We start from the raw sequence: 27,413 nt of genomic DNA on the forward strand, positions 1-27,413 counted from the left end.
CTGGGATCTGAGTATGTGAGGCATTATCTGTTAGGTTAAATGGTATTGCTTTTATTCTAAAAATAACAGAAAGCTATTCGTAGACAAGATTAGATGCTTTTGACCTTGCATTGTAATTGTCTTTTATTTATTGTTCTGCACTTATGCTTCATCAGGGCAGGTTCTATGCTGTTTCATTTTAACTCAGATCCTGAAACACTGCTAAGCGCAAAGTAATTGTTCAACAGTTTTGTTGAATTAATGAATTATTAGCAAGACCTTCTTGATGAGTGATCTGAAACAGGGCTTTATAGTCAGGGAAGATGAGTGAGGCTGATGAATGTGACAGTTCAGGAATTGGCTACTTGTGTGGGTGAATCAGAGGGCATGATAAGAAGGCTGGAGGTCAGTTAATGGGTTAGGCAGTACAAGGAAGATCCAAGTAAGGCTTTGGGCAGCTCTGACTCTTGGATGAATGAGACTTATTCTGGGAACGTCCTCCAGACTCTATAAAGTTGTAGAAAAGGAGTTTTGCCTTCCACCTAGACAAGAAGGTACAGCTTGTTTACCGGGGTTGGGCATATACCCAAAACTTGGCAAGTCATGTGGGTTGTTAAATCATCACTTCAGGGTAAGAGAGGCCATCTCCCCCTATTTTCCACTAGTTCTGAAATTATTTACCTTTGGTTTTGATGTGGCTGAGGGATACCATTTCAAAACCACTTATGTGACTCTGCCATTGTTCAGCTCTTATCATCTGCACAGGTAATCATGGGCTCTGTGTATCACAGGGGTTATTACTATCAGTAGTAGTGGTAATAGTAGTAGTTGCAGGAATAGTATGGCTGTTATGAAACTAAAATGAACTTATGTAAATGTAGACCTAATTTGGTTATAAACGGAGACAACCTAGCTGTGAGTCCCCCGCCTTGACCAACTAGACTGTGAATCTATCTCACACCAGGTCTCTTCAGAAGTTGCAGGTAAAAGGACTTCACAAGGTGGGGTTGCCATTCTTACAGGCAGCCAAGAAAGTAGTGCCAGTTGGAGAACAAAGTGCTGGAGGCAGTCCATGGCCATCTGTGGACTGAACTACCGCTTTTGTCTAGGAGGTTAGAAACGGTGGGGGTGTGTACGAGCTTCCTGAGACTGGGAGCAGCCTGCAGACAAGCTTTCCCAGACTGCAGCCAATCCTGTGGAGTTCCTGGTGGGGGGCCCACCTGAAGGGGAAGCCACCCAGAGCACACGCGGGAGAAATGTAGGAGAAATTATATCTGGTAGGATGCTTTGCCTAAATCTAACAGAAACCCTAAGGCAAAGCAAACCCCTACAGCAAAGCAAAAACACTAAGGCCATTTTTGGTCGTTCAGATTATGCAACTCAGAGGCAGACTTTGCATACTGATTAGGCCTCTGACTGCATCTCCTGGCAGTTTTCTCTGCTCTTTCCCCTCTGGCTTTGTCCTTAGGGTCTTCTTGCTTGTGAGGTTTCTGTTCATAGTAAGGCCTTCCGGTTCACACAGCAGGAAAGGGAGAAAACAACAATCACCGCCCAAAGGAAGACAAATTCTTCGGTCGGTCGAATTCCGTCAGCTCAGTTTAAAGGCTCATCCGCGACTTCTAGCAATTTCTAGAATACTATCAGCTTTTTGAAATAAATCTGGGTTCTTGGCTCACTGATTAGCAAAAGGGGTACCACGATCGGCTCAGAGGCATCCTTGCAGCTAAAGACAAGTTCTGCTGAATCACGCGCTTGGCATGGGGAGGAGGATATATACTTGAGCAAAACGTGCTTCCGTTAGGGAAGACAAAAGGGCCAACGGATGCTGAACGAGCAATGGCGGTAAAATAACCGCCGCTCATGCTCCCTCAAAGCGTTCGAATACACTAACCGTTTGGGCGTCTCTCCACTTCGCGCTACTTCAGCTTCGCGAGGCGCCACTGAACGACGACGCTTCCCAGCATCCCCCGCTCTAGCGTGCGCGCGAGTAACTCCCGCCCAGCTAATGCGCCTGCGCGAGATTTGAAAAGGGGTCAAAGGTGGGCGAGATTTTGAAAGGAGTGGGCGAGGATTTGCTTTTCCCCCGCCGGGTCGGGGGCGCTTGTGTCTCGTAAGCTTGGGAGTTTCCCCGGTGGCATCTGAAAGTTGGCGGCGCCTGGCACGGAGGGCAGGGAGGGGGCCGAAGAGAGCGAGCGAGCGAGCACTCCAGAAGGGTAGGTGACAGCTTTAACAAGCCAGGGCACTTATGCGGGAGGCTTGGCCTCTGTCGCTAGAGGAGTAGGTCTCCACACCCGCCCACCAGAATCTTTTTTTTTTTTTAATTTTTTTTAATTTATTTATGATAGAGAGAGAGAGAGAGAGAGAGGCAGAGACACAGGCAGAGGGAGAAGCAGGCTCCATGCACCGGGAGCCCAACGTGGGATTCGATCCGGGGCCTCCAGGATCGCGCCCTGGGCCAAAGGCAGGTGCCAAACCTCTGCGCCACCCAGGGATCCCCCGCCCACCAGAATCTTAAAAGTTTACCCAGCAGCCGTCACAAGGTTCAGTTGCCTTATACCGTCTAGATGGTCGCAGCACCACATTGCTGCCCCAAGGCCCGGTCCTTGAAAATAATTTCTACTGTGAAAATGGTGGGCACAACGGACACTCCAGGACCGGGCAGGGGGTGGGGTGGCGAGGAGCTTCCTGTTTCTTGCTGTGGTCCGGCTTGCAGGTCGACTCGAGGCACGTCCCCTCCATGACCGCCTCCCCCAGACTGGCACAGAGCCGTTGTGGGGGACTCGTGGAAGCCTTCAGAGACAGGTCGAGATCGAAGCTTCGTGGGTAACTCAAGGCAAGTGGTGGGAGCAGTGGGGTTTCTGCTGCAGTGGCTGCGTCTGGGGGTGAGACCGGTTGCGTTGCTTCTGGCTGCGGGACGTCAAAGCTAATTCCCTGACCCTCATAGAAATCATTGTAATATATCTCTCGGCTGTGTGGACAAACTAGATTCTGTGGTGTTGTGTTCAGCCCGTCCGTCATTCAGCAAATAGCGTGCACAACACCAGAAAGGGACTTGTTGGGGATCCCTGGGGGGCTCAGCGGTTTGGCGCCCGCCTTCCGCCCAAGGCGTGATCCTGGAGACCCGGGATCGAGTCCCGCATCGGGCTCCCTTGCAGGGAGCCTGCTTTTCCCTCTGCCCGTGTCTCTGCCTTTCTCTGTGCATCTCTCTGTGTCTCTCATGGAAAAATAAATAAATAAAATCTTTAAAAAAAACAAAAACAAAACAAAACAAAAAAAAACCTAAAAGGGACTTGTTTGTTCCTTAGCAGTCCTTGTACCTTTAGACAAACAACCCCAAATACGAGTTTGTCGCTTATCTATGATTAGTTATTGATCAAAATCCCACTCTCTGTGACAGGGAAAAGTTTCAGAGCTCAGATTGGGGTTTCCAATGGTAAGTAACCTTTTTTTTTTTTTTTGGATTTTTTTTATTTTAGAGAAAGAGAGAGAGTGGGAAAGATCATCGCAAGCAGACTCTGCGCTGAACATGGAGCCCATGAAGAGTTCGATTTCACTCTGAGATCCTGACCTGAGTCAAAATCAGACTCAGTTGTTTAACCGACTTCACCACACAGGCACCCCTGGGAACTAACTGCTTGACCACATGAAACTTTAGAGGTGATGAAGAACTTTAGGAATACCTTTGTCAAAAAATAATAAAAATGGAAACAAAAGGTGCCTGGGTGGCTCAGTTGGTTAAGCGTCTGCCTTTGGCTTAGGTCGTGATGCCAGGGTCCTGGGATCCCGCTCTGCATTGGCTCCCTGCTCAGTGGGGAGTCTGCTTCTCCTTCTGCCTGCCACTCTCCCTGCTTGTGCTCTCTATCGAATATGTTTATATTTAAAAATATTTTAAAAAATATTTTTTTAAAAATGGAAACAAAATCCATAAAAAATACCATTCACAATATGCCTGGTGCACTGGCCACAAGATGGGACATTATTTATTTAGCTTTTTTCTAATATACCTAAATGTTGATTACATTTCTAGCAAAGAGAAACACAAACTCAAAAGTCATGCATATGCTTTTCCTAAGTGTATTTGATGTATTAAACATGACATAAAATTAAACATATTCAAATTGAATGAATCATTTTAATGTTTAATGAAATGCTAGAGTCTCCAGTGTAAGATTGTAAGATGGCAGAGTAAAGCCTGACCTTGAAACCTTCCTGCCAGCAAACCCAGCAGTTGAAATAATACGTGGATATATCAACCCACCAACCAAGCAAACACACTGAAGGTGAAGGCCAGCGAATTGCTCTAGTAGCTAAGATTTTTAGATTTAGCAAACAATAATATAGGATGCCCCATTAAATTTGAATGTCAGGTAAATGATAAAATGATAACATTTTTTTATTTAAAAAAATTTCCCCAATATTTGGGAAAATAATTATACTGTATTTTTCTGGCAATCCTACCAATAGCAATCGAAGGGAGGAACAGGCTGGTGGCTGTGAAAGAGTAGGACCAAGTTTTCTGAGAATTAGCAAATTTCCATGCAGCTCCCAACTCCTCTTTCTCGCAACCATTATAGGGAAAAAGATGACCAAAATTCTAGATAATCCCATTAATAATCCTCAGTTTGACAAAAGGCAGAAAGCAGGGTGTAGGCAGCTTAGAAATGAAACAATTTCACAGAGGTAGAATGCCTTCTCACTATCTCTATGATCCCCTCCCTGCAGAGAGGATAACCACTGGAGTCCACCATGCTGGAGCCCCTGCTGGCTGGAGAGGAGAAGCATGCTTGGTGTGCCATCAGTGAGTAATAATTTAGCCAAAGAAATGAAATGGTCTGAGATCTGGATTAAGCCAGTGTCTTGCTGTGAGAGGTGGGGGTAAGTGGGTATAGGTGGAAACAGATGAAACAAGGGCAGCCATGGGTTTGTCAGTAATAGTTGAAGTTGGGGGAGGGGTATATGAGGTTCATTAATCTAGTCTTTTTTTTTTTTTTTGGATGTATTTTAAATTTTCCATTATAAAATTTAAAACCTTAGCCAAATAGAGGACAACATATACCCATTGGGAAGAAGATGGAAAAAGTATAAGTAAGACAATTTGCTGGTCTCAGCTGAATTCAGCAAATCTTGCCTTCAAAAAAATAGACATTTTACTTAAAGCTATCAAGATATTCTTCAGAAGAAAGAAAATGATAATTAACCAAATCAGGAGATAGAAATGGGGAGAAAAATAGGAAGAAGAATAATTTATGGAGGGGGGGTTGTTAGATACTGTATAATGTAAAATAAGAAATAGAGGTCTAAGTATAAAACTGAAAAAGACAGACAATGAGCAGACTATATGCTTAAAAAGCAACCCAGGTAAACAAACCTTTCGTGATAGTCCTTTTGCTGAGTAGGAGTAGGAGACGACAGCCTGATCACTCTTCGGTCAAATTCCCCATCAACTTTTCTCTCATGGTAAAATGGAGATTTCCTTTCTTTTTTTCCAAGATTTTATTTACTCATGAGAGACACAGAGAGGGAGGCAGAGACACAGGCAGAGGGAGAAGCAGGCTCCCCACAGGAGTGGGGGACTCAATCCCAAAACCCCAGGATCACTACCTGAGCCAAAGGCAGATGTTCAACCACTGAGTCACCCAGGCAACCCAAAATGGAGTTTTTTCACTCTGTCATTTCTTCCACCTTTATTAGATGGTACTCTTCTGTAAAGAAGAATGTCCTTTATCAAATAAAGCTCCATTTATACTGAAGTACAGTTCATTCATGAAAGGCAGGGTATGTATTTAATTCTTTCCTTTAGTTGCCCATTTTCAAAGTAAGGAGTCTATGGCTTAGTTAATGTAGTCTAATAAGAAATGGTCGGTTCCTTCCCTCCTTATCTCTCTCATTGCCTTCATCCATCCTTCCTTCTTTCCTTTCCTCCCTCCCTCCTTTACTTCTTTCCTTCTTTCTAGGAGCGGCAGACTTTCCCTCTCCTTTTTTTAGATGTATATGAACTCAGATTTTATTTATTTTTTATTTTTATTTTTTTTAAAGATTTATTTATTTATTTATTCACGATAGAGACAGAGAAAGGCAGAGACACAGGCAGAGGGAGAAGCAGGCTCCATGCAGGGAGCCCGACGTGGAACTCGATCCCGGGACTCCAGGATCGCACCCTGGGCCAAAGGCAGGCGCTAAACCGCTGAGCCACCCAGGGATCCCCTGAACTCAGATTTTAAATGTATTTAATTGGATCATATCCTTGTTGTGATTTTAATTAGAACAAATCAGTGGTACACTTTTTTTAGACCACCAGGGAAATCTGTGGATTGGGCATTAGCAAATAATAAAGGATTACTAATAATTTTGTCAGATGTAATAGTGATACTGTGTTTAGGAGAAAAAAATGTCTCATTTTTAAAAGAGATCAATACTGAAGTTTGGGGGCACCTGGGTGGCTCAGTTGGTTAAGCGTCTGCCTTCAGCTTGGGTCATGATCCGGGAGTCCTGGGATTGAGCCCCACATCCGGCTCTTTGCTCAGCTGGGGCTCTGCGTCTCCCTCTCCTTTGGCTTGCCTGTGCTCTTGCTCTTGCACTTTTTCTCTCTCTCTGTCAAGTAAGTAAATAAAATCTTAAAAAAAATGCTAAAGTTTGAATACTTGATATTTGCCTTAATTACTTCAGCAAAGATAAAAAGATAAAAGATAGAGGAGCAAATGTGGCAAAATTGTGACAATTTTTAAATATGAGGGAAAGGTATATGGGAAATTGTTGTACCATTCTCTCTTCTTTTGTGTATGCTTGGAAGGTTTCATAATACAATTTTTTAGAAGCTTAGATTGAAAACATACACTCAATCCATTTTATTAACAAAGATCACCATGATATATTAAGGGGGAAAAGAAATCAGTGTACATTTTTTAAAAGAGGAAATAAGTATTTCTTTGTGTTTGTGGTTGTGGCCAACAAGAAATGAACTGCTTTAAGTAAAAGAAGTCAGACAGAGAAGGACAAATACTATATGATTTCACTTACATGTGGAATCTAAAAATAAAGGAAATGAACAAGCAGGAAAACCAAATAGACTCTTACATACAAAGACAAAGTGGAGTTGCCAGAGGCGAGATGAGTGGGGAAAGTGGGTGAAATAGATGAAGGGGATTAAGAGGTATAAAAGTCTAGTTAGAAAATGTCAGAGAGATGAAAAGTGCAGCACAGGGGATATAGTCAATCATGGTGAGCACTGAGTAATGTATAGAATTGTCAAATCAATGTGTTGTACACTTGAAACGAACATACCATTTTATGTCAATTGTACTTCAATAATAGTAATTAAAAAAAAAATGAGCTGTTTAAAGCATCTTTCTGAATTGTGGCAGGTAGCCTAAAGTCCAGACATCCAGCAGATGGCGCTCTGTGCCCATTTATTGTGGTGAAGGATGCGCTCCACACTTTCTGCTTCCCAGTGTAGATGCAAACCCCGAGCATTCTACAGTGTCAAAATCAACACTTTGTTTTCAGAATGAGCATCTGCCTTAGAAATGACCCAGCTGTCCTTTTGGATTTGGAGTTTGTCTTTCAGTTGTGCCCCAAGTTTGGGTCTAATTCTGTAACATGATTCACCTGAAATCTGGCAGGAGTGTGACACCGTGGCAAGAGCCCTGGATTGAGCACCTGCAGCTCTTATACTTGGTGACTTCTGGCAAGGCTCTTAGAGCCTCAGGTTTCTTGCCTGTAGACTACAGGTGTTGGACCAGATGATCATTAAGATCCACTTCTTCCCTCACTTTCTGTAACTCTGGGGTTCTGCTTCCAAAATTCAGCCTTCCCTGGGAGGGGACATGAAAGACACCAAAGAAGTATCTTTGATGAAAGCAAGTTAGTGGATGGTGAACCAGTGTAGCAGAGAGAGCACAAATAAGAGAGTAGCGGGGGAAGCAACAATGAAAGAAGGTGGTGCAAGCCCCAGAGATTGGACTCTGAACTTTAAGAAACTGCAGAGCCAGCTATAACTATTTAGTGAGTGGCAGAGGAGAGATTCAAGACTATTTCTGTCTCTGAGGCCCATTGCTTTTCCCTACAGCATGAAGCTGCCATCCCCCCTCTCCCATTCCCAGGGAATGTGGGTTTTGTAAAGTGAACTAAGGCAGTGGGGACCATGGGGCAACACAGCTATTTCTTTTCCTGCCAGCAGCTCTACTCCCCTCTGTAACTCAGAATCTAGCGTCAACTTTCTCCTCTGAGTCTCTTTTCTGCTCTCAACCCCTCATCCAACCTCTCTTTCACAGGATAGTTCAGGTTTAATTCTCAGATCCTTCTGAGAAATGTTCTTCCTTCCTTGACTTACTCTTTGCCTTCTCTCATTGTTGATATGGAATCCCATAACAGATTCAAGTGGTGTGCACCAGTTCAGGGATGGGAGGTTTAGAGGGATACTTCTGAGCTGTCACTAGAGTGTCCTGATGATAGTGTGCCCCATATATGGTGGTGGCTGGTGTCTGTGAACAAGCTAGGTGGCATCTCAGAACATTTGAAATTTGTCTTTATGTTTCACTGATCAGATTAGATCCCTTTCTGATTTTCTACTTAACTTCTGTGATGTTTATTATCTAAAAGAACCTTTGTTCATTGTTTTTAAATATTGTTTGTTATCTTTTCATGTCCTGTCTCATGCCATCAGCTATTCTGTGTGCACCTTGGTTATGGAAACTGTTCTGTTCAGAGCTACACTTAACACAATTTTTGCACATTGCAGTGCCTTTCACTTGCAGGCGTACAAACAAGTGTACTTGGATTTACTCACATCTAAATTTCCTTTAGTGTACTTTTCCACCTGGGAAAATTCCTGGTTATTCTAGAATGGATTTCAGTTTGACCTTTTAAGTCCTTTTTTTTTTTTCCTCCCACATTTTCATTTAATCATTTTGCAGCTTTTCCCAATTTTCTTCACATGATGATATTGGCTATAAAAGGAGATGAGACCAACTCATTTCTGTTTTGCTGCCCCTAACTAGTAGAGTTTGTGGGTTAAGTGGAGGGGAAGGTAGGAGGAAAAGGTGGCAGCTGGTGAAAATGAAGTTTCTGAATAATTTGGAGTTTGTTATTCATGTCCTTTTACGTGGTAGATGAATAAATTAAGATGTAAAAACGAAGTTAGCATTTTATGATTCTATTGTTTCTCATTAAATATGAGGCTTAGCTACATGCAAATGCACAAGGTGTCATTCTTTCATTGTCATTCTCTGCTGAAAGAAGAGGCCAGCTTCTGAGCCATATTCCAGAAAGAGCACTCAACACTTTAGTGGGTGGTAGGTATGCAGGGCAGTCTGCTGTGTTCAGAATGGGTCACAAGGCTGGGCAGAAAAGGAGGCAGGTGGCTAGATGCAGTCTGTGTGGTATTAGATTGTGGTTTCTGTGTTCTGAATCTGTGCAGCATGTTATCTTGAAAAGGTTCTCAGTAAGTCGCAGTCAGAGGCCAGGAAAGCTACCTCATGGGTTTCACTGCTGATCGAGTCATAGACATTAGCTATCCTCGCTAGGGTGACAGAACAGAGTGTCAGGGCCATTAGTCTTCATCCTGTTTTCCCTTCCACTCAATAAATGTTTGCATAATGATGAAATCCAAGAGTCACTCCTTCTAGCACATTGGGAAGAGGACATCTCACATCCATTCCTGAGTCAGTTCTTTAAACTTGAAAATACTGCCTACTCAAAGCTGTGTCTGGAGCTGACTTTATTGGGGGGTTTTGAAGTCACTGAGGCAGTTCAGAGCAGGATGTCTGAGCGCACAGTCACAAAGAAGCTCATTTTGAAATTGAACACTAAACACACTGTCCTTTGCTCACTCATTTTCCCTAGTTAATCTTTCTTCACAGACCCCCTACCTGCTACTGTGCTGTTCTTCCCCTGACATCTCTCCTGTTTTCTTTGGATCCTTCCATTTCTGGGTTGTGACCTGGCACTCCAACAGCCCTTCATTCCACAGAGCCATTTCATTCTCCTTGTTTCCAGTTTTTCAGAAGCTCATCTTTCTGTGAGCAAATGGTGCGGGGAAGTGCTTTGTTAATAAAATGCCATCCCCCTCAGAGAAAGACATAAGGAGACAGAAATAGTTGCCATTAGTTGAGCACGTGTATGTGTGGGCATGTGCCTGAGTTCCCACTGTGCCATACTCTCTGTGTATAGGGTCTTGTGATAGATATTTTAGAATAACATTTTCTAAGCTTTTTTGGAAAGACATATGGAAAATACAGTAAGGAACATATTTTACTTCACCACTCGTGAAATAAATATAAACATATAGGTGTGCGTATATTTACATACATATGCATATATGTGTACATGAAACAATGGCTTTGTTGAAAGGGCTGTGTTCTAATATTTTGTATTCTATTTTATTTGTTTTAAAAAATATAGTCCTGACCCCCTCACTTGATTTCAGAACCCATAATGGGTCATTATCTGAAGTTTGAAAAACATTGCCTTGAGATACACTGAGGTCTGTAAAACGAGGATTTCTGCTCTCATAATCTCCACAACTGCATTATACATTGCCAGCTTCCTTGCTATAATTCAGTAGGAATAAACTTCCATATCCTGCTTTTAGCAAGTAATCCTGAAAAGCTAATACAACCCCAACCTTAAGTCACGCTACCTGGACCGTCCTCATAAATAACATAAATCAGCATTTGAAGACTTCAGTGGCAGCTTTTATTCTGGAATTTCTCAAACCAATGTTTTAAAAAAATAAATGATTTAGTATAACATGACAGCAAATGTGGGAAGTGGAGGCAACAACTATCTCTCATCATATACTTACTTTGTTAACATTTAACTATAGCCTTTAACTATTTAACTATAGCCTTTCTTGCTATGCATATCCAAACTTGTTATTGTGGACCTTTTTTTTTTTAAATGCAACTGGAAAACTTGTTACTTTTGTTACCATCTCAGGCAAGAATAAGAATCCACACAAAGGGACTCCCATGTACGCAGAGGAGCACACTTGCACATGCACTAACACACACACACACACACACTCTCAAAGAATGGAGAATAAAAGTTTCACTGCTTTAATATTAAATCTCACTTTTCTCACATTTCTTAGGTTTTCACACCTATAGTCTGGCTAATCTATTTCTAGGCAATTCTCAGCAGAAAAAATTATGAAAGTGATAGCTGGATTGTAATGTGTGAAAAAGCTCTTAGCACAGATTTGAATACATTTGGGAGGGGTAAGAGTATCCTAGATTGTCAGAAAATAAAGAGACGTGTTTTATTTTTATTTTTTAAAAATATTTTATTTATTTATTCATGAGAGACAGAGAGAGAGAGAGGCAGACACACAGGCAGAAGGAGAAGCAGGCTCCATGCAGGGAGCCCAATGCGGGACTCGATCCCGGGTCTCCAGGATCACACCCCGGGCTGCAAGCGGCGCTAAACCGCTGTGCTACCGGGGCTGCCCAAGAGATGTGTTTTAAATAATGACTTCCACATACCAGCCTTTGAGAGTATCTTCCATAATTATCTTAATGGTTCACCTAAAGCGGGGGAAATACTAAATTATTTCTGAGGATAGGGTAAGTCAGAATTAGGTGAGATTTCTAGGCCCTGTGTAAAAATTTGAGGCCTGAGTTAATTGCTGTAGTATTGTGTAATGTTTCAGTCATGTGCCTAGTATTTCTTTTTCTAATGAATAGAACCACTTACCAGTGACCTACACTCCTATTTTATAGAATATTTTTCACTTTTCATTTAGTTGATATGTATGTTCTTTGTAGTTTGGGGCATTGGTCTTCGTGATCTTTTATACTAGATAGGGGAAAGGGATTTTATTTCTGGGGAGTGATGCTCACTGCTTGGAGCTCTTGAAGAAGATGAAAGGGGATCTTGATCTTAAGGCAAATACCTAGAGTTAAGATTGAAGATGGCAATTCCAAGCTGATATAAAAGAGATAGCATTTTTGCAAATGTAAAATGAATAATTTAAACTTTCTACTTAAATTATTTTCTTGTTCCATTCCCTTTTTAGCCTAAGCCATGAAATTTACCCGTCCATAACAGGAGAGGATGATGCAATACAGAAGAATGCTAGATATTAGTTATTGAAAGAGTGATATAGGGGGCTGGGTGGGGGAGAGAGAGAGAGAGATTGGGGGTAGAGGGAGATGAAGATGGGAGGGGGGAGAGAGAGAGAGAAGAAATAGAAAGCCCCCCCACACACACACACATACGTGCTAGGCTTAGAGAACTTGAACATAGAATTTTAGAGTGGTATAAAGAATGGTATAAGAGTAAGCAGGAAGAGAATGTGGGAAAGGGTCTCCTCTTGGACCTAAGGGGTGGTGAGAAAGAGACAGAGAAAGGAGACAACTCTCTGTTCCATATGGTCAGCCAGAGTACAGATGATGTTATTAGAAATTTGAGAGAATACCAACGTTGGAGGTGATATATTCAGCTTTTTATCTGGGACTTCATGAAGGGTGCCCTCTACCTATTTGTGATAGTCTAACAGAATAGTGTAGCCAGACAGCAAATCTAGTTGGACTCTTGTCTCTCTCAATTCCCGTGTGGTATAGATGTTAGGTTTAAAGTCAGAGAATCTATCTTGGGCAACCTCACACCCCTGCAGGGTCAAGGTGACCTCACAGTAGAAACTGAAAGTGGAATGAATACCCAAGCCTGGGGAACCACATGGAAGATGTACCAGAGACTTAGCATGGTCTCTAGCCATTGAAAGCCAAGAGAAATGAAGCTGAATATTTTAAAATGTAGCATATTAATACAAAGTTTGAGGTATAGTAAGGCCAACAGATCAGGACAGGCTAGCCATTGAAAAGATAGTTATGGTTTCTAAGGCGGAGGGCATGCATGCCATTGGGAGCTACACAGGAAAGCAATGAGGTTAATCAGGAGGCAGAGAGGAAGAGAACTATTGGCAGTCAGTAACCTTTTTTGTGGTTTCTGTGGGAAGGAATAAGCTATTTAAGTTTGGGATTGGCTCTGAGTAATTTCAGCAGGCTCTGGGGCATTTGGGGCTGTGCCTAGTTGTCTGGGACCTGGGCCTTGGATAATTAGGTCAGGGGTATAGTGGCCCAGAGTGTGAGAACCCAATAAAGGTGGTGGGTATGGACTCTGGGTTTTCTTGTTTGTGTTTGAATACCCCCACTCCCCAAGAGGAAGAGTCCTCTCTAGAGAGGGTGCAGTGTGGGCAACAGGTAGTCAAAAGGTCAAGGCAGGATAACTCAGGCATATTATTGGGTTGTCTAGAACAAGATGTTTTGGCATATGCACATAGGATAGATGTTAAAGCATCAAGTTTACGGAAGTTAGAAATGTGATTGGTTAATATACTGAGCCAATAGTAATATTCCACCAGACCCTGGCTAAGCCAAGAAAGAAAGGCCACACATTTACAGCTGCAAATAGCAACAGTGGAAACCAGCAGAGTGCTAGAGGATGGTCAGGTCAACCATGTTCCATATGGATGCCAAATATCAACTTGGAGTGGAGTGGTAAATGTAAATAAGAGAAAAGACTGAGTACTTTTACCCAAAAAGCGAATATACCTAGTAAAAGTTTGCCTTATTTATTAGATTGGATGGTAAGTTAACTGAAATTAGACTATGCCCCCATACACTGGGGTCTATGAGGGAGATCATGTCAGTTGGAAACAACACATACTGTGCTTTTGCTGAGTAGTGGAGGTTGTTGTGAGTGAATTTGCAGTCCCATTGCAATGATGACATTTCTTTCACCTGAACCCTTATAGTATTAAGGTAGTTTTTTATGCTGGGAGAGAGTTGGAACCAGAGAAAAAATTGAAATCTGGGGCTAGAAAAAGAGGTCTTCTTTTCTTGTTCATAAAGAATCATTTTAGAGTTAGGCAGATGATACTGATACCTAGCTCTCATTGTGTTATGGGGCTCATGGTACCAATGAACTCTTCTAGAGTTCTGTGAGCTTAACTAATACTTGGCCTTCTTTTAAATAACTACAGGACCCGCAAAGGCCTTACATACTAAAAAGAGGCTTGGGGACTCTTTACATTATTAACTAATACTCATTACATTATTTAATTTTTTTAAAAAATATTTTATTTATTTATTTATGAGAGACACAGAGAGAGAGGCAGAGAGAGAAGCAGGCTGTATGCAGGGAGCCCGATGTGGGACTTGATCCTGGGCCTCCAGGATCACGCCCTGGGCTGAAGGCGGCGCCAAACCGCTGAGCCACCCAGGCTGCCCCTACACATTACATTATTAATTCCATTCCAGTTTTTAGGAATCATTAGCCACTTTATTGTTTGAGTTGGTAATATTTTGCACAGATACCAAGATTAAAACATGTTACCTCCTTTCTTAATTACCTTCAATACATGGTGAGTGCCTATTACGGGTTCGGCATTGTTTTGAGTACTGAAGATGAGAAGATGAAGAAGATGTGGATATGCCCTTAAGGAGTATAATGAAGAATCCAGAAAAAGCAATTATCAAAATGGTAGAAGAGACTGTTGGATTCTAAAGGGTGTGGTTTTGGAAACTTGAGAATGACTTTCTGGAAGAGAGGTTATTTAATCTGAGAAAGGGACAGTAGGAATCAGCCAGGTGAAGAGTGAACAGAAGAATATGAAAAGATCTAAGGAGAAAGCATTAGTTCTTGAGAAGTAAAAGAAACCCTATTGAAACTTGTATAACTACACTAGTATTAGTATAAATTGGCTTCCATGGACTATCATATTGCCAGAAATATTCCCCAAATCTTGTGTGTGACTCACCCAGCTGTCTGTAATTTGGGCACTGATAGACCTAGGCACATACTTTAGCTTTGAAACATTAAAGAATTTATTTAATGTCTCTGAGCTTCTGTTTCTTCAACTGTAAAATGAGGATTATAACTTCTTTGAAGAATTATGAAGATTGAGGTAAGTATGAAGAGATCATGTATATTTCTTCTCTTTCTGTACTTCAAACAGTTGATGGAATTCCTTGGCTTTTTGACATTTTTCCTAATTAGGAGATATTACTAGATTTTTTTTTTTTTTTTTTTTTTTTTTTTTTTAAATTTTTTTTTTTATTTATGATAGTCATAGTCACACACAGAGAGAGAGAGGCAGAGACACAGGCAGAGGGAGAAGCAGGCTCCATGCACCGGGAGCCCGACGTGGGATTCGATCCCAGGTCTCCAGGATCACGCCCTGGGCCAAAGGCAGGCGCCAAACCGCTGCGCCACCCAGGGATCCCGATATTACTAGATTTTATCCCACTTTTTAAGCTTATAACATTTAATAGGAGAGGTTTTTTTTTTTTTTTTTTTTTTCCCCTTTCCTGTATAAATGCCAAAGTAAACTTCAAGAGTAGGGACCAAAGGGGTGATAATTTTTTTTTTTTTTCACAAGTGATTCTTAGCAGCTAAGACAAAAAAAGTGTTACCTCTGAGGGTTAAGTCATCAAAGGACAGAGGAGCTACTTTGGAAAAGGATCAGAAATGGAATAATGGGCAGAACTCTTATTTGTCACATTCTTGGTGTTTCATGACCTAGGGAGACAGTGACAATTAGTTATAGCATTCTCCCTGCAAGCTGAGATGAGGCTTCAGAATCCTCAACATTGCATTTCCGAGGAAGAAACTAAGGAAGCAAAGACTTCCTTGGGGGAAAGAAAGAGATTTCCTTTTCCACGTAGAGGTGTTGTCTTCAGGTTAGAATCTGTTTCCATGGAACAGCAGCCTAAGGGGCCTATTGGGCTGAGTTGTTGGGTGGGTTCCCACCTGATCAGATCAATACTTGGAGCATTTAAGATTATGGAGCATGTAATGGGGGATTTTTTTTGGTTATGATTTTGTTTGCTTATTTATTTATTTTAATTCTGAAGCCTAATTTTTCTGGTGCCTAATAAAAATTAAAACCTAGTTTATAAGTAAAGCCTCAAAAAAAGTCAGGAAATTATGACAAGTTATAGTATTGATACCACATTTCAAATTATAGTTTATTAGAAGAAAATTTCATAGACCAAGATTCCATTTTTCTTTCCTATTCATGAAGGTAACAATCTTATGATTGCATTTTTTATTCTTCCATGAGTGATTAGAACAGATGGCAAAGTCTTCACAGGCTGATCCTGATTTATAACCTCTAGTTTCAAATGAACATGGGTCAAAATAATTTAATGATTATTACTCTATTCTTCTTCACCAGGAAACTACCAAGAAATTCTATAAAAGTGATAGAAACTCTTGCTAATTGTTTAGCGTCTTCATTTTTAAGTCTTTAAGGTCACCCTAAGTTATTATTCACAAGTTTAGACATTAGGAAACATTCACATGAACAAGTCAGGGACCCAGGCCTCTCAGAGGAAATGCTAATATTTTTTTTCTATTCTTTGTGGAATTCATTATAATTTAATATTTCATGTATTTGGGAAGAAGTATAACACACCCTGTAATATTCTAATGATATGCACTGTGCATTATCATGCTCCCAGAAGTCATGATTTGCCTAATCCTCAGTTGGCCAGGTCAGGGATATTGCAGAATGCTTCCTAACAGGTGCCCATTAAAGTCTGTGTGCTCTCAGTGGATCTTATCTGTTTAGTGCCATGGTCAAACTAGTGACTTGCCATGGAAAAGATCATTTCTAGCCTAAACAGTCATATTAAATAAAATATGTAATTTACCTGGAAAAGTTGAAAATGGGGGAATGTATGTTTTATTTTTGAGAATGTTGGAACATTTACAAAATCAACCCGATTATTACATTTTTCACACCACCATTTGCAAAATGTTGAGGTACAATGAAGGGCTATCTCTGTGTGTATATTTAATTAGTATTCATGGTACCTATTGCATGTTAGTTACATCCTAACTAGGTTTATAGCTGTTTCAGAATAGAAATATTGATATTATTTGATTTTTGCTTATTTTTTCCTGAAAATTACCTTCCCTGTTGTCATACTAAAATTTTTTTCTGATGTTTGCCTATAATTGTGGGAATATTTGGCGTTTCCTCCCTCTTTTCTCTTTCTCTTTCTCTCAACAGAGATTAAGTTAGATAAGTGCTTCTAGGTACGGCTACAAAGAGGAATCAGTTCATGGACACAGAGTACTGTAATTGTAAGCCATAAAGTGAAGATTGCTTTGAAAGGGTTAATCTAATGTGCTCAGGATTTTCAGTATGACAGGGCTGTTTTAAGATAAGCTCCAAACCATTGTGACTTAGATTATTGTCCTGGTGCCAGATATGTTACCTTAAGGGTTATGTGACACTTCTTCCAATTAACCATGCTCCAGAAGTAAGGCTGATAAACTTGGGTCCTGGTCTGTGCAGAGCAACTCTGGGTAGGTGTCCTCCCATGGAGGGGGCAGCAGGCTGCTGCTGGTGAGGGCGGGGCTGCTTGGGAAAGGCCAGCTACAATCATAATGCTATGAAGCAGATTGTGCACTAACTGAGGCAGGATGCCAGAACATCGCTTAATCTCTCAGACCCTTATTTTCTTCATCTCTCAGCAAGATATACTTTTCCTTCATATCACTTATCACAGCTATACACTTAACTGTGTGATATTTAATACTGTTGGTCACTTTCATAAGTTCCAGATGTACAGGGATTGTGTGTGTTTTGTTCACCTTACATAACCCAGTTCCTAGCACAGAGCCTTGCATAGAATAGGTGGCCAGTAAATATTTACTGAGAGTACAAAAAAATAAAGTGGAAAATAATAACAAAGGTTTTTTAAAATGAAGATTAAGAAGTATTAACTATTTTTAAATGAATGCATGAATGAATATAAAATGCCTGGATGCTCTCTGGCTCAGAGTGAGTACTTAATAAATGGTCATGAGTTTCAGGTTAAATCATCTATGAGTTATTTAAGGGTAAATATATAAATTAAAGACTTTTAAAACTTCTTGATTACTTTTTGTCTAATATCATTCAGTGACATATCAGTATCACATAAGCCAACATTTTTACATGTGTCATCATTAGAACAGTGTTTATCCTGAAAAATAGGGACAATTTTTAGGGTTATTTGGTCTTTAGCAGGTGCAGAAATTATCTGGTATTAGAAATAGAAATGCTTCTCTTATGAAGATATAGAATGAGTTCAAATATTCTGAAAGTGAATCATTTTACATTTCTAGTTACACAACATAAAGCAATGAAAGCCCTGAATCCTGTTGTATGATTTAGCAATCAACTGGGAAATCTGTGTTCTGATGCAAATTTTGGGCATCAACTTCTACTCACCAAATCCCATGCACTTAGACTGAAAAATCAATTCATAGACAGAACCATCACACAGAACACTGAAGCATTCTCTAACTGGTCTAGCAATCTTTCAGTAATAATGATTGCATAGAAAATTCCACAGAGGGCTGTCTGTTGAGGATTTTCAGCTGTCAGGACTCTCAGCAGCTGGGGACTAAGCCCTTCAATCCGCCAGCAAAGTCTGGGTCACTATAGAAGATAGGATGGCAAGACTGAGAATGGTTGACTGGTGTGCCTGGTGTGTGGGTGGTGACTGGCAGTGGCTGGTGGCTGATGATGAGAGGGACACACTAGCTACTAAGTCTCTGCCTAGCACTAATGTAAGAAAAATTAGAGTAGGTTTGATTTGGAAAGATGTAGCCATAGGCATCAGGTCTAAAAATAGCCATCTTTATCATTTTCTTCTGTCACTGTATCTCTTGCAGTGAGTGGGTAGGATGGGGATTGGCCTAAGTTTACACAGCATTTGATGTAGTTTTTTACTTTCTAGGTATCTCTCACAGTTAGTTTCCTTTGTTGTGGCTTCTTTTTCCTCTTGAGTTACAGAAAATTCCCAAGTGATCTTTTCTCTGATGATTCTCTTCTGCATTTTCCCCTTTTGGGGGAAAGTTTTTTTGTTCAGGGACTCTTGATTCATTCAGAATCCCAAGAGAAAATCAAAGGCATACTCAAAATAGGATAATTCAAGGAGAGTTTACTTATGAAAGAACTCATATAAGTGTGAGTGGAGTCTAGGGGAAGCTCAAGGGGTGGTGTAGGGCTAGTATAAGTGTCACTGTCTGAAGAGACAGAGGTGGGAGAGGATACTGGAATCTAGAAAGAGAGCAGGGGATAGATACACTAGTGGTAACCTGTGAAAGGCATGGGCATTCTGAGGCAACCTCACAGGGAGGGAACCTAGGGAGTAAACAGTTTGACTTCACTTTCTTACCTCCCTCCAGTCTCCTGTTGGCAGAACCCAAGGTAAAGCCAAATGGTTCCATGATTTATATTCATCTGCACAGATCAGGCTCCTAGAGCAGACAGCAGGGTGAAAAAAGGTGGAAAGTAGATTTGGCAGGGTAAATAAGATATCTGGCAAAATTCCCACGTCTATAGTTTTAGCCCAACTATGTTATTTGAAGCTCGAAATCCAGGGCACTCAAAATACCTTCCTTCCAAAACTAGTCCTCCTAAAAGTGTTCATTTCTATTAATAAGGTTAATTTTTGTACTTCCTTAGGTTTATAAACCAAAGGCTTTTTTGAGGTCAACTCATCTCTTTCATTAAATGCTGGATTTGAGGGCACAAGCTGTACTTTATCCGTCTTTGAATCTTCCATAATGTGGAACGATGTTTGCCTGAAGTATCTAAGACATATTTGTTCAATTTTCCTGACTTAACTGGCTCAGTTTATTGCTAAGCAGAATAACTGTAACCTCAGAGATTTGTATTTTTCACTTAATTGTTGCAAGGTTGCAAAACTGGCAGTTGCAACAAAAGGCAGCCAATGGGTAACAGTATCAGGGAGAGCACAAAGGACTCCCACTCAATCAGGTTGGAGAGGGGGGAAAGGAGAAAGTGAGCAGGCCTCAGGTGCTCAGTAAGTAGCTGGCAAATGAGGTTCCCCTGGCTGTTACATAGGAAGGAGACTATTTGCTCTTTAAAAATGATTTTTTTGTATTACCTAATCTTTTATTAATTTTCTTTAAAGATTTATTAGAGGGGTGGAGGAGGAGCAGAGGGAGAGAAATCCTTGTGCAGACTCCCCATGAGTGTGGACCCTGAGGTAGGGCTCAGTCCCAGGACCCTGAAATCATGACCTAAGTTGAAATCAAGAGTCAGATGCTCAACTGACTGAGCTACCCTGTCTCCCCTTTCATTAATTTTTTTAAAGTACATTTGAAAGCAGAGAACTCTCTTGTGTCTGTGACCCCAGGATAGTTTTGAGATATTTAGCTTACCTACTTTTTTTTCTCATCTTTCTTCCGGATGTCCTTGTTGTGGCCAAGATTGCAAATCCGAGAAACCACCAAGGAGCCGACACTGATGCAAGTGCATGAGGGTTTTATTTGCAAGCTTGAGCTTGGGTCTAAGTGTACCCAACACAGCAGAGTAGGGACTTGGACCCCGGGGTTAAGAGGTGTAGCACTTTTATAGGGGCCAGTGGCCAATGAGATTGTAACCCACACAGAAAGTTGCATAGTCATGTCGGCCCCCACACAGGTGGCCAGGTGAATTACAATTTACCCTATAGTGACCGTTTGAACTAGCCTATCACTCTGGTCAGAATTGCCGTGCATGTTTGGTGGGCAAAAGGCGGGGTTTACATTCTTTGGCGGTTAGGGGTTCCCTATTCCTATATGAGCCAGTTTTGGGTAAGGGTGTGCTCAGCGGCTTGACTAGGGTGGGGGAGTGCCTTAAGCAATAAGCAGGTCATGTGGGGGTTTTACATGAGATGGCGGGTGTAGCACAAAATGGAGTTAGTCCTGCTCTGCTTGTCCAGGGGTAGGGGATTTTTGTTAATTTCCTTGTGTCCCACAGTCCACATTCCCTCAGAATGTCATACTGCCCAGCCCCCAGCCGAACCCTCTTTGGATCAGTATTCTGTGCCATAAATTGCTTTCTTCACTAATACAGAGGTATAGATTTAGTGACCAATTCCAGTGGAGGCTTTAGCACATAGATGGGGAAGTAATTTCACCCAGAGGTGTATAAAGCCTTAAAGGGCCTCTTAAAAGTTAATAACTATTATTTTTAAAAATGGCTTTAGATTTATAGAAAAATTGAGTAGAAAGTTTGGAAAGTTCCCATAAATTCCCTTCTTCCTGCAGTTTCCCTATTAACATTTAGTGTTAGTGTGGTACATTTGTTACAGTTAATGAACCAACCCTAATAATATCGTTATGATACTGATGTGTTGATCCAGTATTGATACATCATTACATTACAATTAATGAACCAATATAGATATATTGAACCAGTACTGATACCTTTTACAATATTGACCCAGCAATATATTACCAATAGTTTATTCAGATTTCATTCAGTTTTTTTTTTTTTCATTTTTTTTTTCATTCAGTTTTTTAAAAAGATTCATTTATTTATTTCAGAGAGAGAGAGAGAGAGAGAGAGCAGAGGAAGGGCAGAGGGAAAAGAAGAGAGAATGCTCAAGCAGACTCCCCACTGAGCATGGAGCCAGATGTGGGGATTGATCCCAGAACTCTGAGATGATGACCTGAGCTGAAGCCAAGAGCCAGCCACTTAACTGACTGAGCCCCTCCAGGCTCCTCAGATTTCATTCAGTTTTTACTCAATGTCCTTTTTCTGTTCCAGGATCCTATCCCATCCAGACTGGTTTCTTTCATTTAGTAATAGGCATTTATTTTCACCATGCCTTTTCGTGTCTTTGCAGCTTATTTTTTTCTGAATAATGTTTTTTTTTTGTACTGATGTAAATAGTTTGTTTATAAATGCACCTATTGAAAGACTTGCTTGGTGGCTTCCAGTCTATGGTCTGTGGTCAATATGAGTAATGCTACTATAAATATTTATGTGCAGGTTTTTTTTTTTTTTTGGATATGTTTTCAACTCAATTGAGTAAATACCTAGGCGTGTGATTTCTGAGTTGTATAATAAGGTTATGTTTAGCTTTCTTTTTTTTTAATAATAAATTTATTTTTTATTGGTGTTCAGTTCGCCAACATACAGAATAACACCCAGTGCTCATCCCATCAAGTGCCCACCTCAGTGCCCAGCACCCAGTCACCCCCCACCCTACGCCCTCCTCCCCTTCCACCACCCCTAGTTCATTTTCCAGAGTTAGGAGTCTTCCATGTTCTGTCTCCCTCTCTAATATTTCCTACCCATTTCTTCTCCCTTCCCCTCTATTGCCTTTCACTATTATTTATATTCCCCAAATGAATGAGACCACATAATGTTTGTCCTTCTCCAATTGACGTATTTCACTCAGCATAATACCCTCCAGTTCCATCCACATAGAAGCAAATGGTGGGTATTTGTCATTTCTAATGGCTGAGTAATATTCCACTGTATACATAAACCACATCTTCTTTATCCATTCATCTTTCGATGGACACCGAGTATCCTTCCACAGTTTGGCTATTGTGGACATGGCTGCTAGAAACATCGGAGTGCAGGTGTCCCGGCGTTTCACTGCATCTGTATCTTTGGGGTAAATCCCCAACAGTGCAATTGCTGGGTCGTAGGGCAGGTCTATTTTTAACTCTTTGAGGAACCTCCACACAGTTTTCCAGAGTGGCTGCACCAGTTCACATTGCCACCAACAGTGCAAGAGGGTTCTCTTTTCTCCGCGTCCTCTCCAACATTTGTGGTTTCCTGCCTTGTTAATTTTCCCCATTCTCACTGGTGTAAGGTGGTATCTCATTGTGGTTTTGATTTGTATTTCCCTGATGGCAAGTGATGCAGAGCATTTATTTTCTCATGTGCTTATTGGCCATGTCTATGTCTTCCTCTGTGAGATTTCTGTTCATGTCTTTTGCCCATTTCATGATTGGATTGTTTGTTTCTTTGCTGTTGAGTTTAATAAGTTCTTTATAGATCTTGGAAACTAGCCCTTTATCTGATATGTCATTTGCAAATATCTTCTCCCATTCTGTAGGTTGTCTTTGAGTTTTGTTGACTGTATCCTTTGTTGTGCAAAAGCTTCTTATCTTGATGGAAGTCCCAATAGTTCATTTTTGCTTTTGTTTCTTTTGCCTTCATGGATGTATCTTGCAAGAAGTTACTGTGGCCAAGTTCAAAAAGGGTGTTGCCTGTGTTCTCCTCTAGGATTTTGATGGAATCTTGTCTCACATTTAGATCTTTCATCCATTTTGAGTTTATCTTTGTGTATGGTGCAAGAGAGTGGTCTAGTTTCATTCTTCTGCATGTGGATGTCCAATTTTCCCAGCTATGTTTAGCTTTCTAAAAAATTGCCAACCTATCTTTCAAAGGGACTATCATTTCATATTCCCACCAGTGATAATGGAGAGTTCCCCTTGCTCCACATTCTCACCAGCATTTGAAATTCATGACATTTTTGGATTTTAGCTTTTCTAATAGGTGTAGTATATTATTGTAGGATATCATGTATCAGTATATCATTCTTTTAATTTGCAATTCCCTAGTGACATGTGATGTTGAGCATCTTTTCATATACTTACTTCATATATTCATATATTTTTTTCCTTTGGTGACAGATATGATCAGATCTTTTGCCTATTTTAAAATTAAGGTTGTTTGTCTTCTTACTGTTGAATTATAAGAGGTCTTAGTTTATTTTGGATACAAGTCTTTTTAATTTTTTTCGAGCCCTTTATTAAGTATTTTTTGCAAATATTTTCTTTCAGTTTGTGGCTTGTCTTTCATTCTTTTGATTGTGTCTTTCACAGAGCAGAAGCTTTTAATTTTAATCAAGTTTATAATTTTTTTCTTTTATAAGTAATGCTTTTGGTGCCCAAAAACTCATTGCCAAATCCAACATCAGTCCAAACCCAATCTAGATTTTCTCCTGTTATTTTCAAGTTTTATAATTTGCATTTTACATTTAGACCTATGATCCCTTTTGAGTTAATTTTTGTGAAAGGTGTGTAACATCTGTGTCTAGATCTTTCTATATATGGAAGTCTAATTGTTCTAGTGCCATTTGTTGAAAGACTTTTTTTCATTGAGCTACTTTCCTCCTTTGTCAAATACCAGTTGACTGTTGGTATGGGTCTATTCCTGGATTCTCCATTTTGTTCCATCGATCTGTTTGTCTATTCTTATACCAATACTATGTTGCCTTGATTACAGTAGCTGTATTGTAAGTTTTGAAGTTAGCTAGTAGTACCAGTCCTCCAACTTAGTTCTTTTTCTTAAGTATTGTGTTGACTATTTTGAGTCTTTTACTTTTCCATATAAACTTTAGCATCAGTTGTTCATACCCACAACATAACCTGTTGGGATTTTGATTGGGATTACATAAATCACTAGGTCAAATTGGAAAGAACTATTATTTTAACAGTATTTATGGATAATTCCTGTTTCTGTGTATCTTTGATTTCTTTCATCAGAATTTTTTAGTTTTCTTTATATGGATCCCATACATATTTTTGTTAGATTTATATTTAAGTATTTTATTTTTTTGGTGCTAATGTAAATGGTACTCTGTTTTCAATTTTAAATTTTAATTGTTCAGTGTTGGTATATAGGAAAGCAATTGACTTTTGTATATTAACCTTGCATCCTGCAAACTTGCTATAATTGCTTCCTAGTTCTAGGAGACTTACTTTTGGGTTGATGGGATATCCAACATAGACAATCATGTCGTCTGTGTACAAAGACAGTTTTAGTTTTTTTTCCCCGATGTGTATACCTCTTTTCTGTCTTAATGTATTAACTAGAATTTCAAGTACTGTTGAATTATCCTTCCATTGGAGAATTTCATCCCCATTGATAAATTTGGGCTTTGGGATATGGAGACAAATTTATTTTGTGAAAATTAAGGGTAAAAATATTTTGGTTGTATTTTTCTGTTTTGAACTAATACTTATAACATATTTTTATTCAAAATCATTCTGAGTTTATAAAAAAATCCGAAGTTTCTAGTTTGAGTTCTTCTGAGCAGGGTGGGATTATAAGCTGCTGGATGTCAGGCAAATAGTCCTTGAACAACATTGTGTGCAAGGCACTTGACTAGATTTTGAACTTTGAATTATTTACATTTCTCATTGAAATATGCTATTTCTCTATGTCTTTCCTTCTATCTTCTAGAATTGAATATTTGGCTATAGAGCAAAGGGTTCAACAACAAAGGAATCACATAATAAACCACTTTTCTAGTAGGGTATATTCACACATTCATTATCCTTCTTCCCTTTTCTGTCCTATGGTACTCCCATGTACCCAAACAAAATCACTGGTGTATCTCTTTTATAAGAGGTAGTCAGGTGATGGTAATTCAGAATCATGATTAGAACAGTTAGCATTTATCAAATATCAACTCTGCATAAAATTGTTTTTTGCTCTTTTTCTCTCTAGATTTAAGAAACTTGTGGTCTAAACAGGAATAGGGCAGACTAATTATGCCAAAGTGTAAGCATAATAGGTCTATCTTGAACAGGTTATTTTTTTAAGTATTTTTAAAAATATTTATTTAAGTAATCTCTCTACCCAACATGGGGCTCAAACTCAACCCTGAGACCAAGAGTTGCTCTCTCCTATCAACTGGGCCAGCCAGGTGCCCCAGGAGTATTTTTTTTTTTTAATTTTTATTTATTTATGATAGTCACACAGAGAGAGAGAGAGGCAGAGACATAGGCAGAGGGAAGAAGCAGGCTCCATGCACCAGGAGCCCAACGTGGGACTCAATCCCGGGTCTCCAGGATCGCGCCCTGGGCCAAAGGCAGGCGCCAAACCGCTGTACCACCCAGGGATCCCCCCAGGAGTATTTATATAGATTAATAGTTGCTTACTTCCCATGGTTAGGGTGGGTGGGTTGGTAATCTAAAACAGTGCAAGATGCAGAAGAGTTCTAAACATTTAAACACAGCATGAAGAAGGACTATTGGGTTTTTTCCTATGCTTGGGAGAGATCATGATCAGTCCTACTTCTTAAATTTTAGGAATACATCAATGTCCCCATTAATTGAGAGGTGGGGTCTATAAAATAATTGTAGTTTTCTCTTTCATGTTTAATTCATGTTTAATATTAAGAGCCCCTGTGTGTATCACTGCTTACTTTTTAATCCTCTGTAATCTGACCTTGCACCTTGGCTGTGATTACAGAGCACACTGATGCCTTAGTTATAAGCAATGATCTTTATTATTTTTATTTATTTATTTTATTTATGATAGTCACAGAGAGAGAGAGAGAGAGGCAGAGACACAGGCAGAGGGAGAAGCAGGCTCCATGCACCGGGAGCCCGACGTGGGACTCAATCCCGGGTCTCCAGGATCGCGCCCTGGGCCAAAGGCAGGTGCCAAACCGCTGCGCCACCCAGGAATCCCCAACAATGATCTTTATAAATCATCCTTTGTTAGCTTTCCTGCAGTATGTAGCATTGTGGAGCCCCTACTTCTGTAAACTCTCCCCCTCTCTGCTTCCATATCAGTGCTTGAGTCTCCTTTGCCTCCTTTAGGGTGTTAGTAAGTTTTACACTGTTCCTTTGTTGGCTTTTCTTCCTCATCTCATCCACATGTAAGCATATGATGGAATCAGAAAAGAGATCATTCCCACAGTCCAGCCTGGGGATGATACCTAATGAAGTAATGGGAGAGGATGAAGGAGAGTGGATCTGGGTAGCAGGCTCAGGAAGCTCAGCCCTGAGTGATGTGAGGAATAAGGCAGAAGGAAGGATTAGGAACTCTTGGTTTCCAGACTCCGTGAGGAGACACCTATTTCTGTCCTGTTCTCTGATGTGTGTTTGTGCCTTACATCTGTCTGGATAAAGGATTTCTCAATTTCTGTCTCTGATTATCTCAGCTCAGAGGACAAGAAAAGTAAAACAAATGCCCAACGTTTTTGAGCTATAGTAATGAAACAGTTAATCCCAAGACCTGGCAATCAGAATGTTTTAATTTTCAGTATTACTAACCTTTTCAGTATTTTTTAGTATTACTAAGTGTTGTCTTTTAGTTTTATTTTTTTTTATTTTTATTTTATTTTTATTTATTTATGATAGTCACACAGAGAGAGAGGCAGAGACATAGGCAGAGGGAGAAGTAGGCTCCAGGCACCGGGAGCCTGATGTGGGATTCGATCCCGGGTCTTCAGGATCGCGCCCTGGGCCAAAGGCAGGCGCCAAACCGCTGCGCCACCCAGGGATCCCTAGTTTTAATTTTTAGTATTTATGTTACAATTAAAATGTTTTAAATTTTGGTATTATTGAGCTTTGTCTGCTAAACAGGGTGAGACAGTTAAGATAATAGTCTGCTTCTAATAAGCAGATATTAGGAAAAAACATACAATGAAAAAATAATCACTCTTTCTTGATTTAACAATGTAGAAGAGGTAGACAAATACGGAGAGACTGTGCTTCTGACAAATAAATGGATGTCAGGTGGGGTGAAGTGGTGCCTCACAAGGATAGAGCGAGCCCTAGGCTATGAGGTAGCACTATGATGTTGGATACACTCATTTTGCTTGAGTAATCCTAGAAGACCTAGATGTATTCTCCTTGCTTCCTGGGTTGGATCCTGGGTT

At 40.3% G+C, this 27,413-nt stretch overlaps 1 long non-coding RNA gene across 4 annotated transcripts in view; it reads left to right on the plus strand.

The window, feature by feature from the left end:
* Positions 1 to 1,963: 1,963 nt before the first annotated feature.
* Positions 1,964 to 27,413, plus strand: part of LOC102153620 — a 74,574-nt gene continuing 49,124 nt past the window's right edge. For 2 of the 4 annotated variants that reach the window (XR_005368061.1, XR_005368062.1), the window contains exons 1-2: positions 1,964 to 2,192; positions 4,702 to 4,777. This is a non-coding gene — a long non-coding RNA (uncharacterized LOC102153620). The remainder of the gene's footprint in view (positions 2,193 to 4,701; positions 4,778 to 27,413) is intronic. The other 2 variants (XR_005368060.1, XR_005368059.1) reach the window with 2 other exon arrangements.

Source organism: Canis lupus, chromosome 12, assembly GCF_011100685.1.
Source record: "Canis lupus familiaris isolate Mischka breed German Shepherd chromosome 12, alternate assembly UU_Cfam_GSD_1.0, whole genome shotgun sequence".
Classification (NCBI taxonomy): Eukaryota; Metazoa; Chordata; class Mammalia; order Carnivora; family Canidae; genus Canis; species Canis lupus.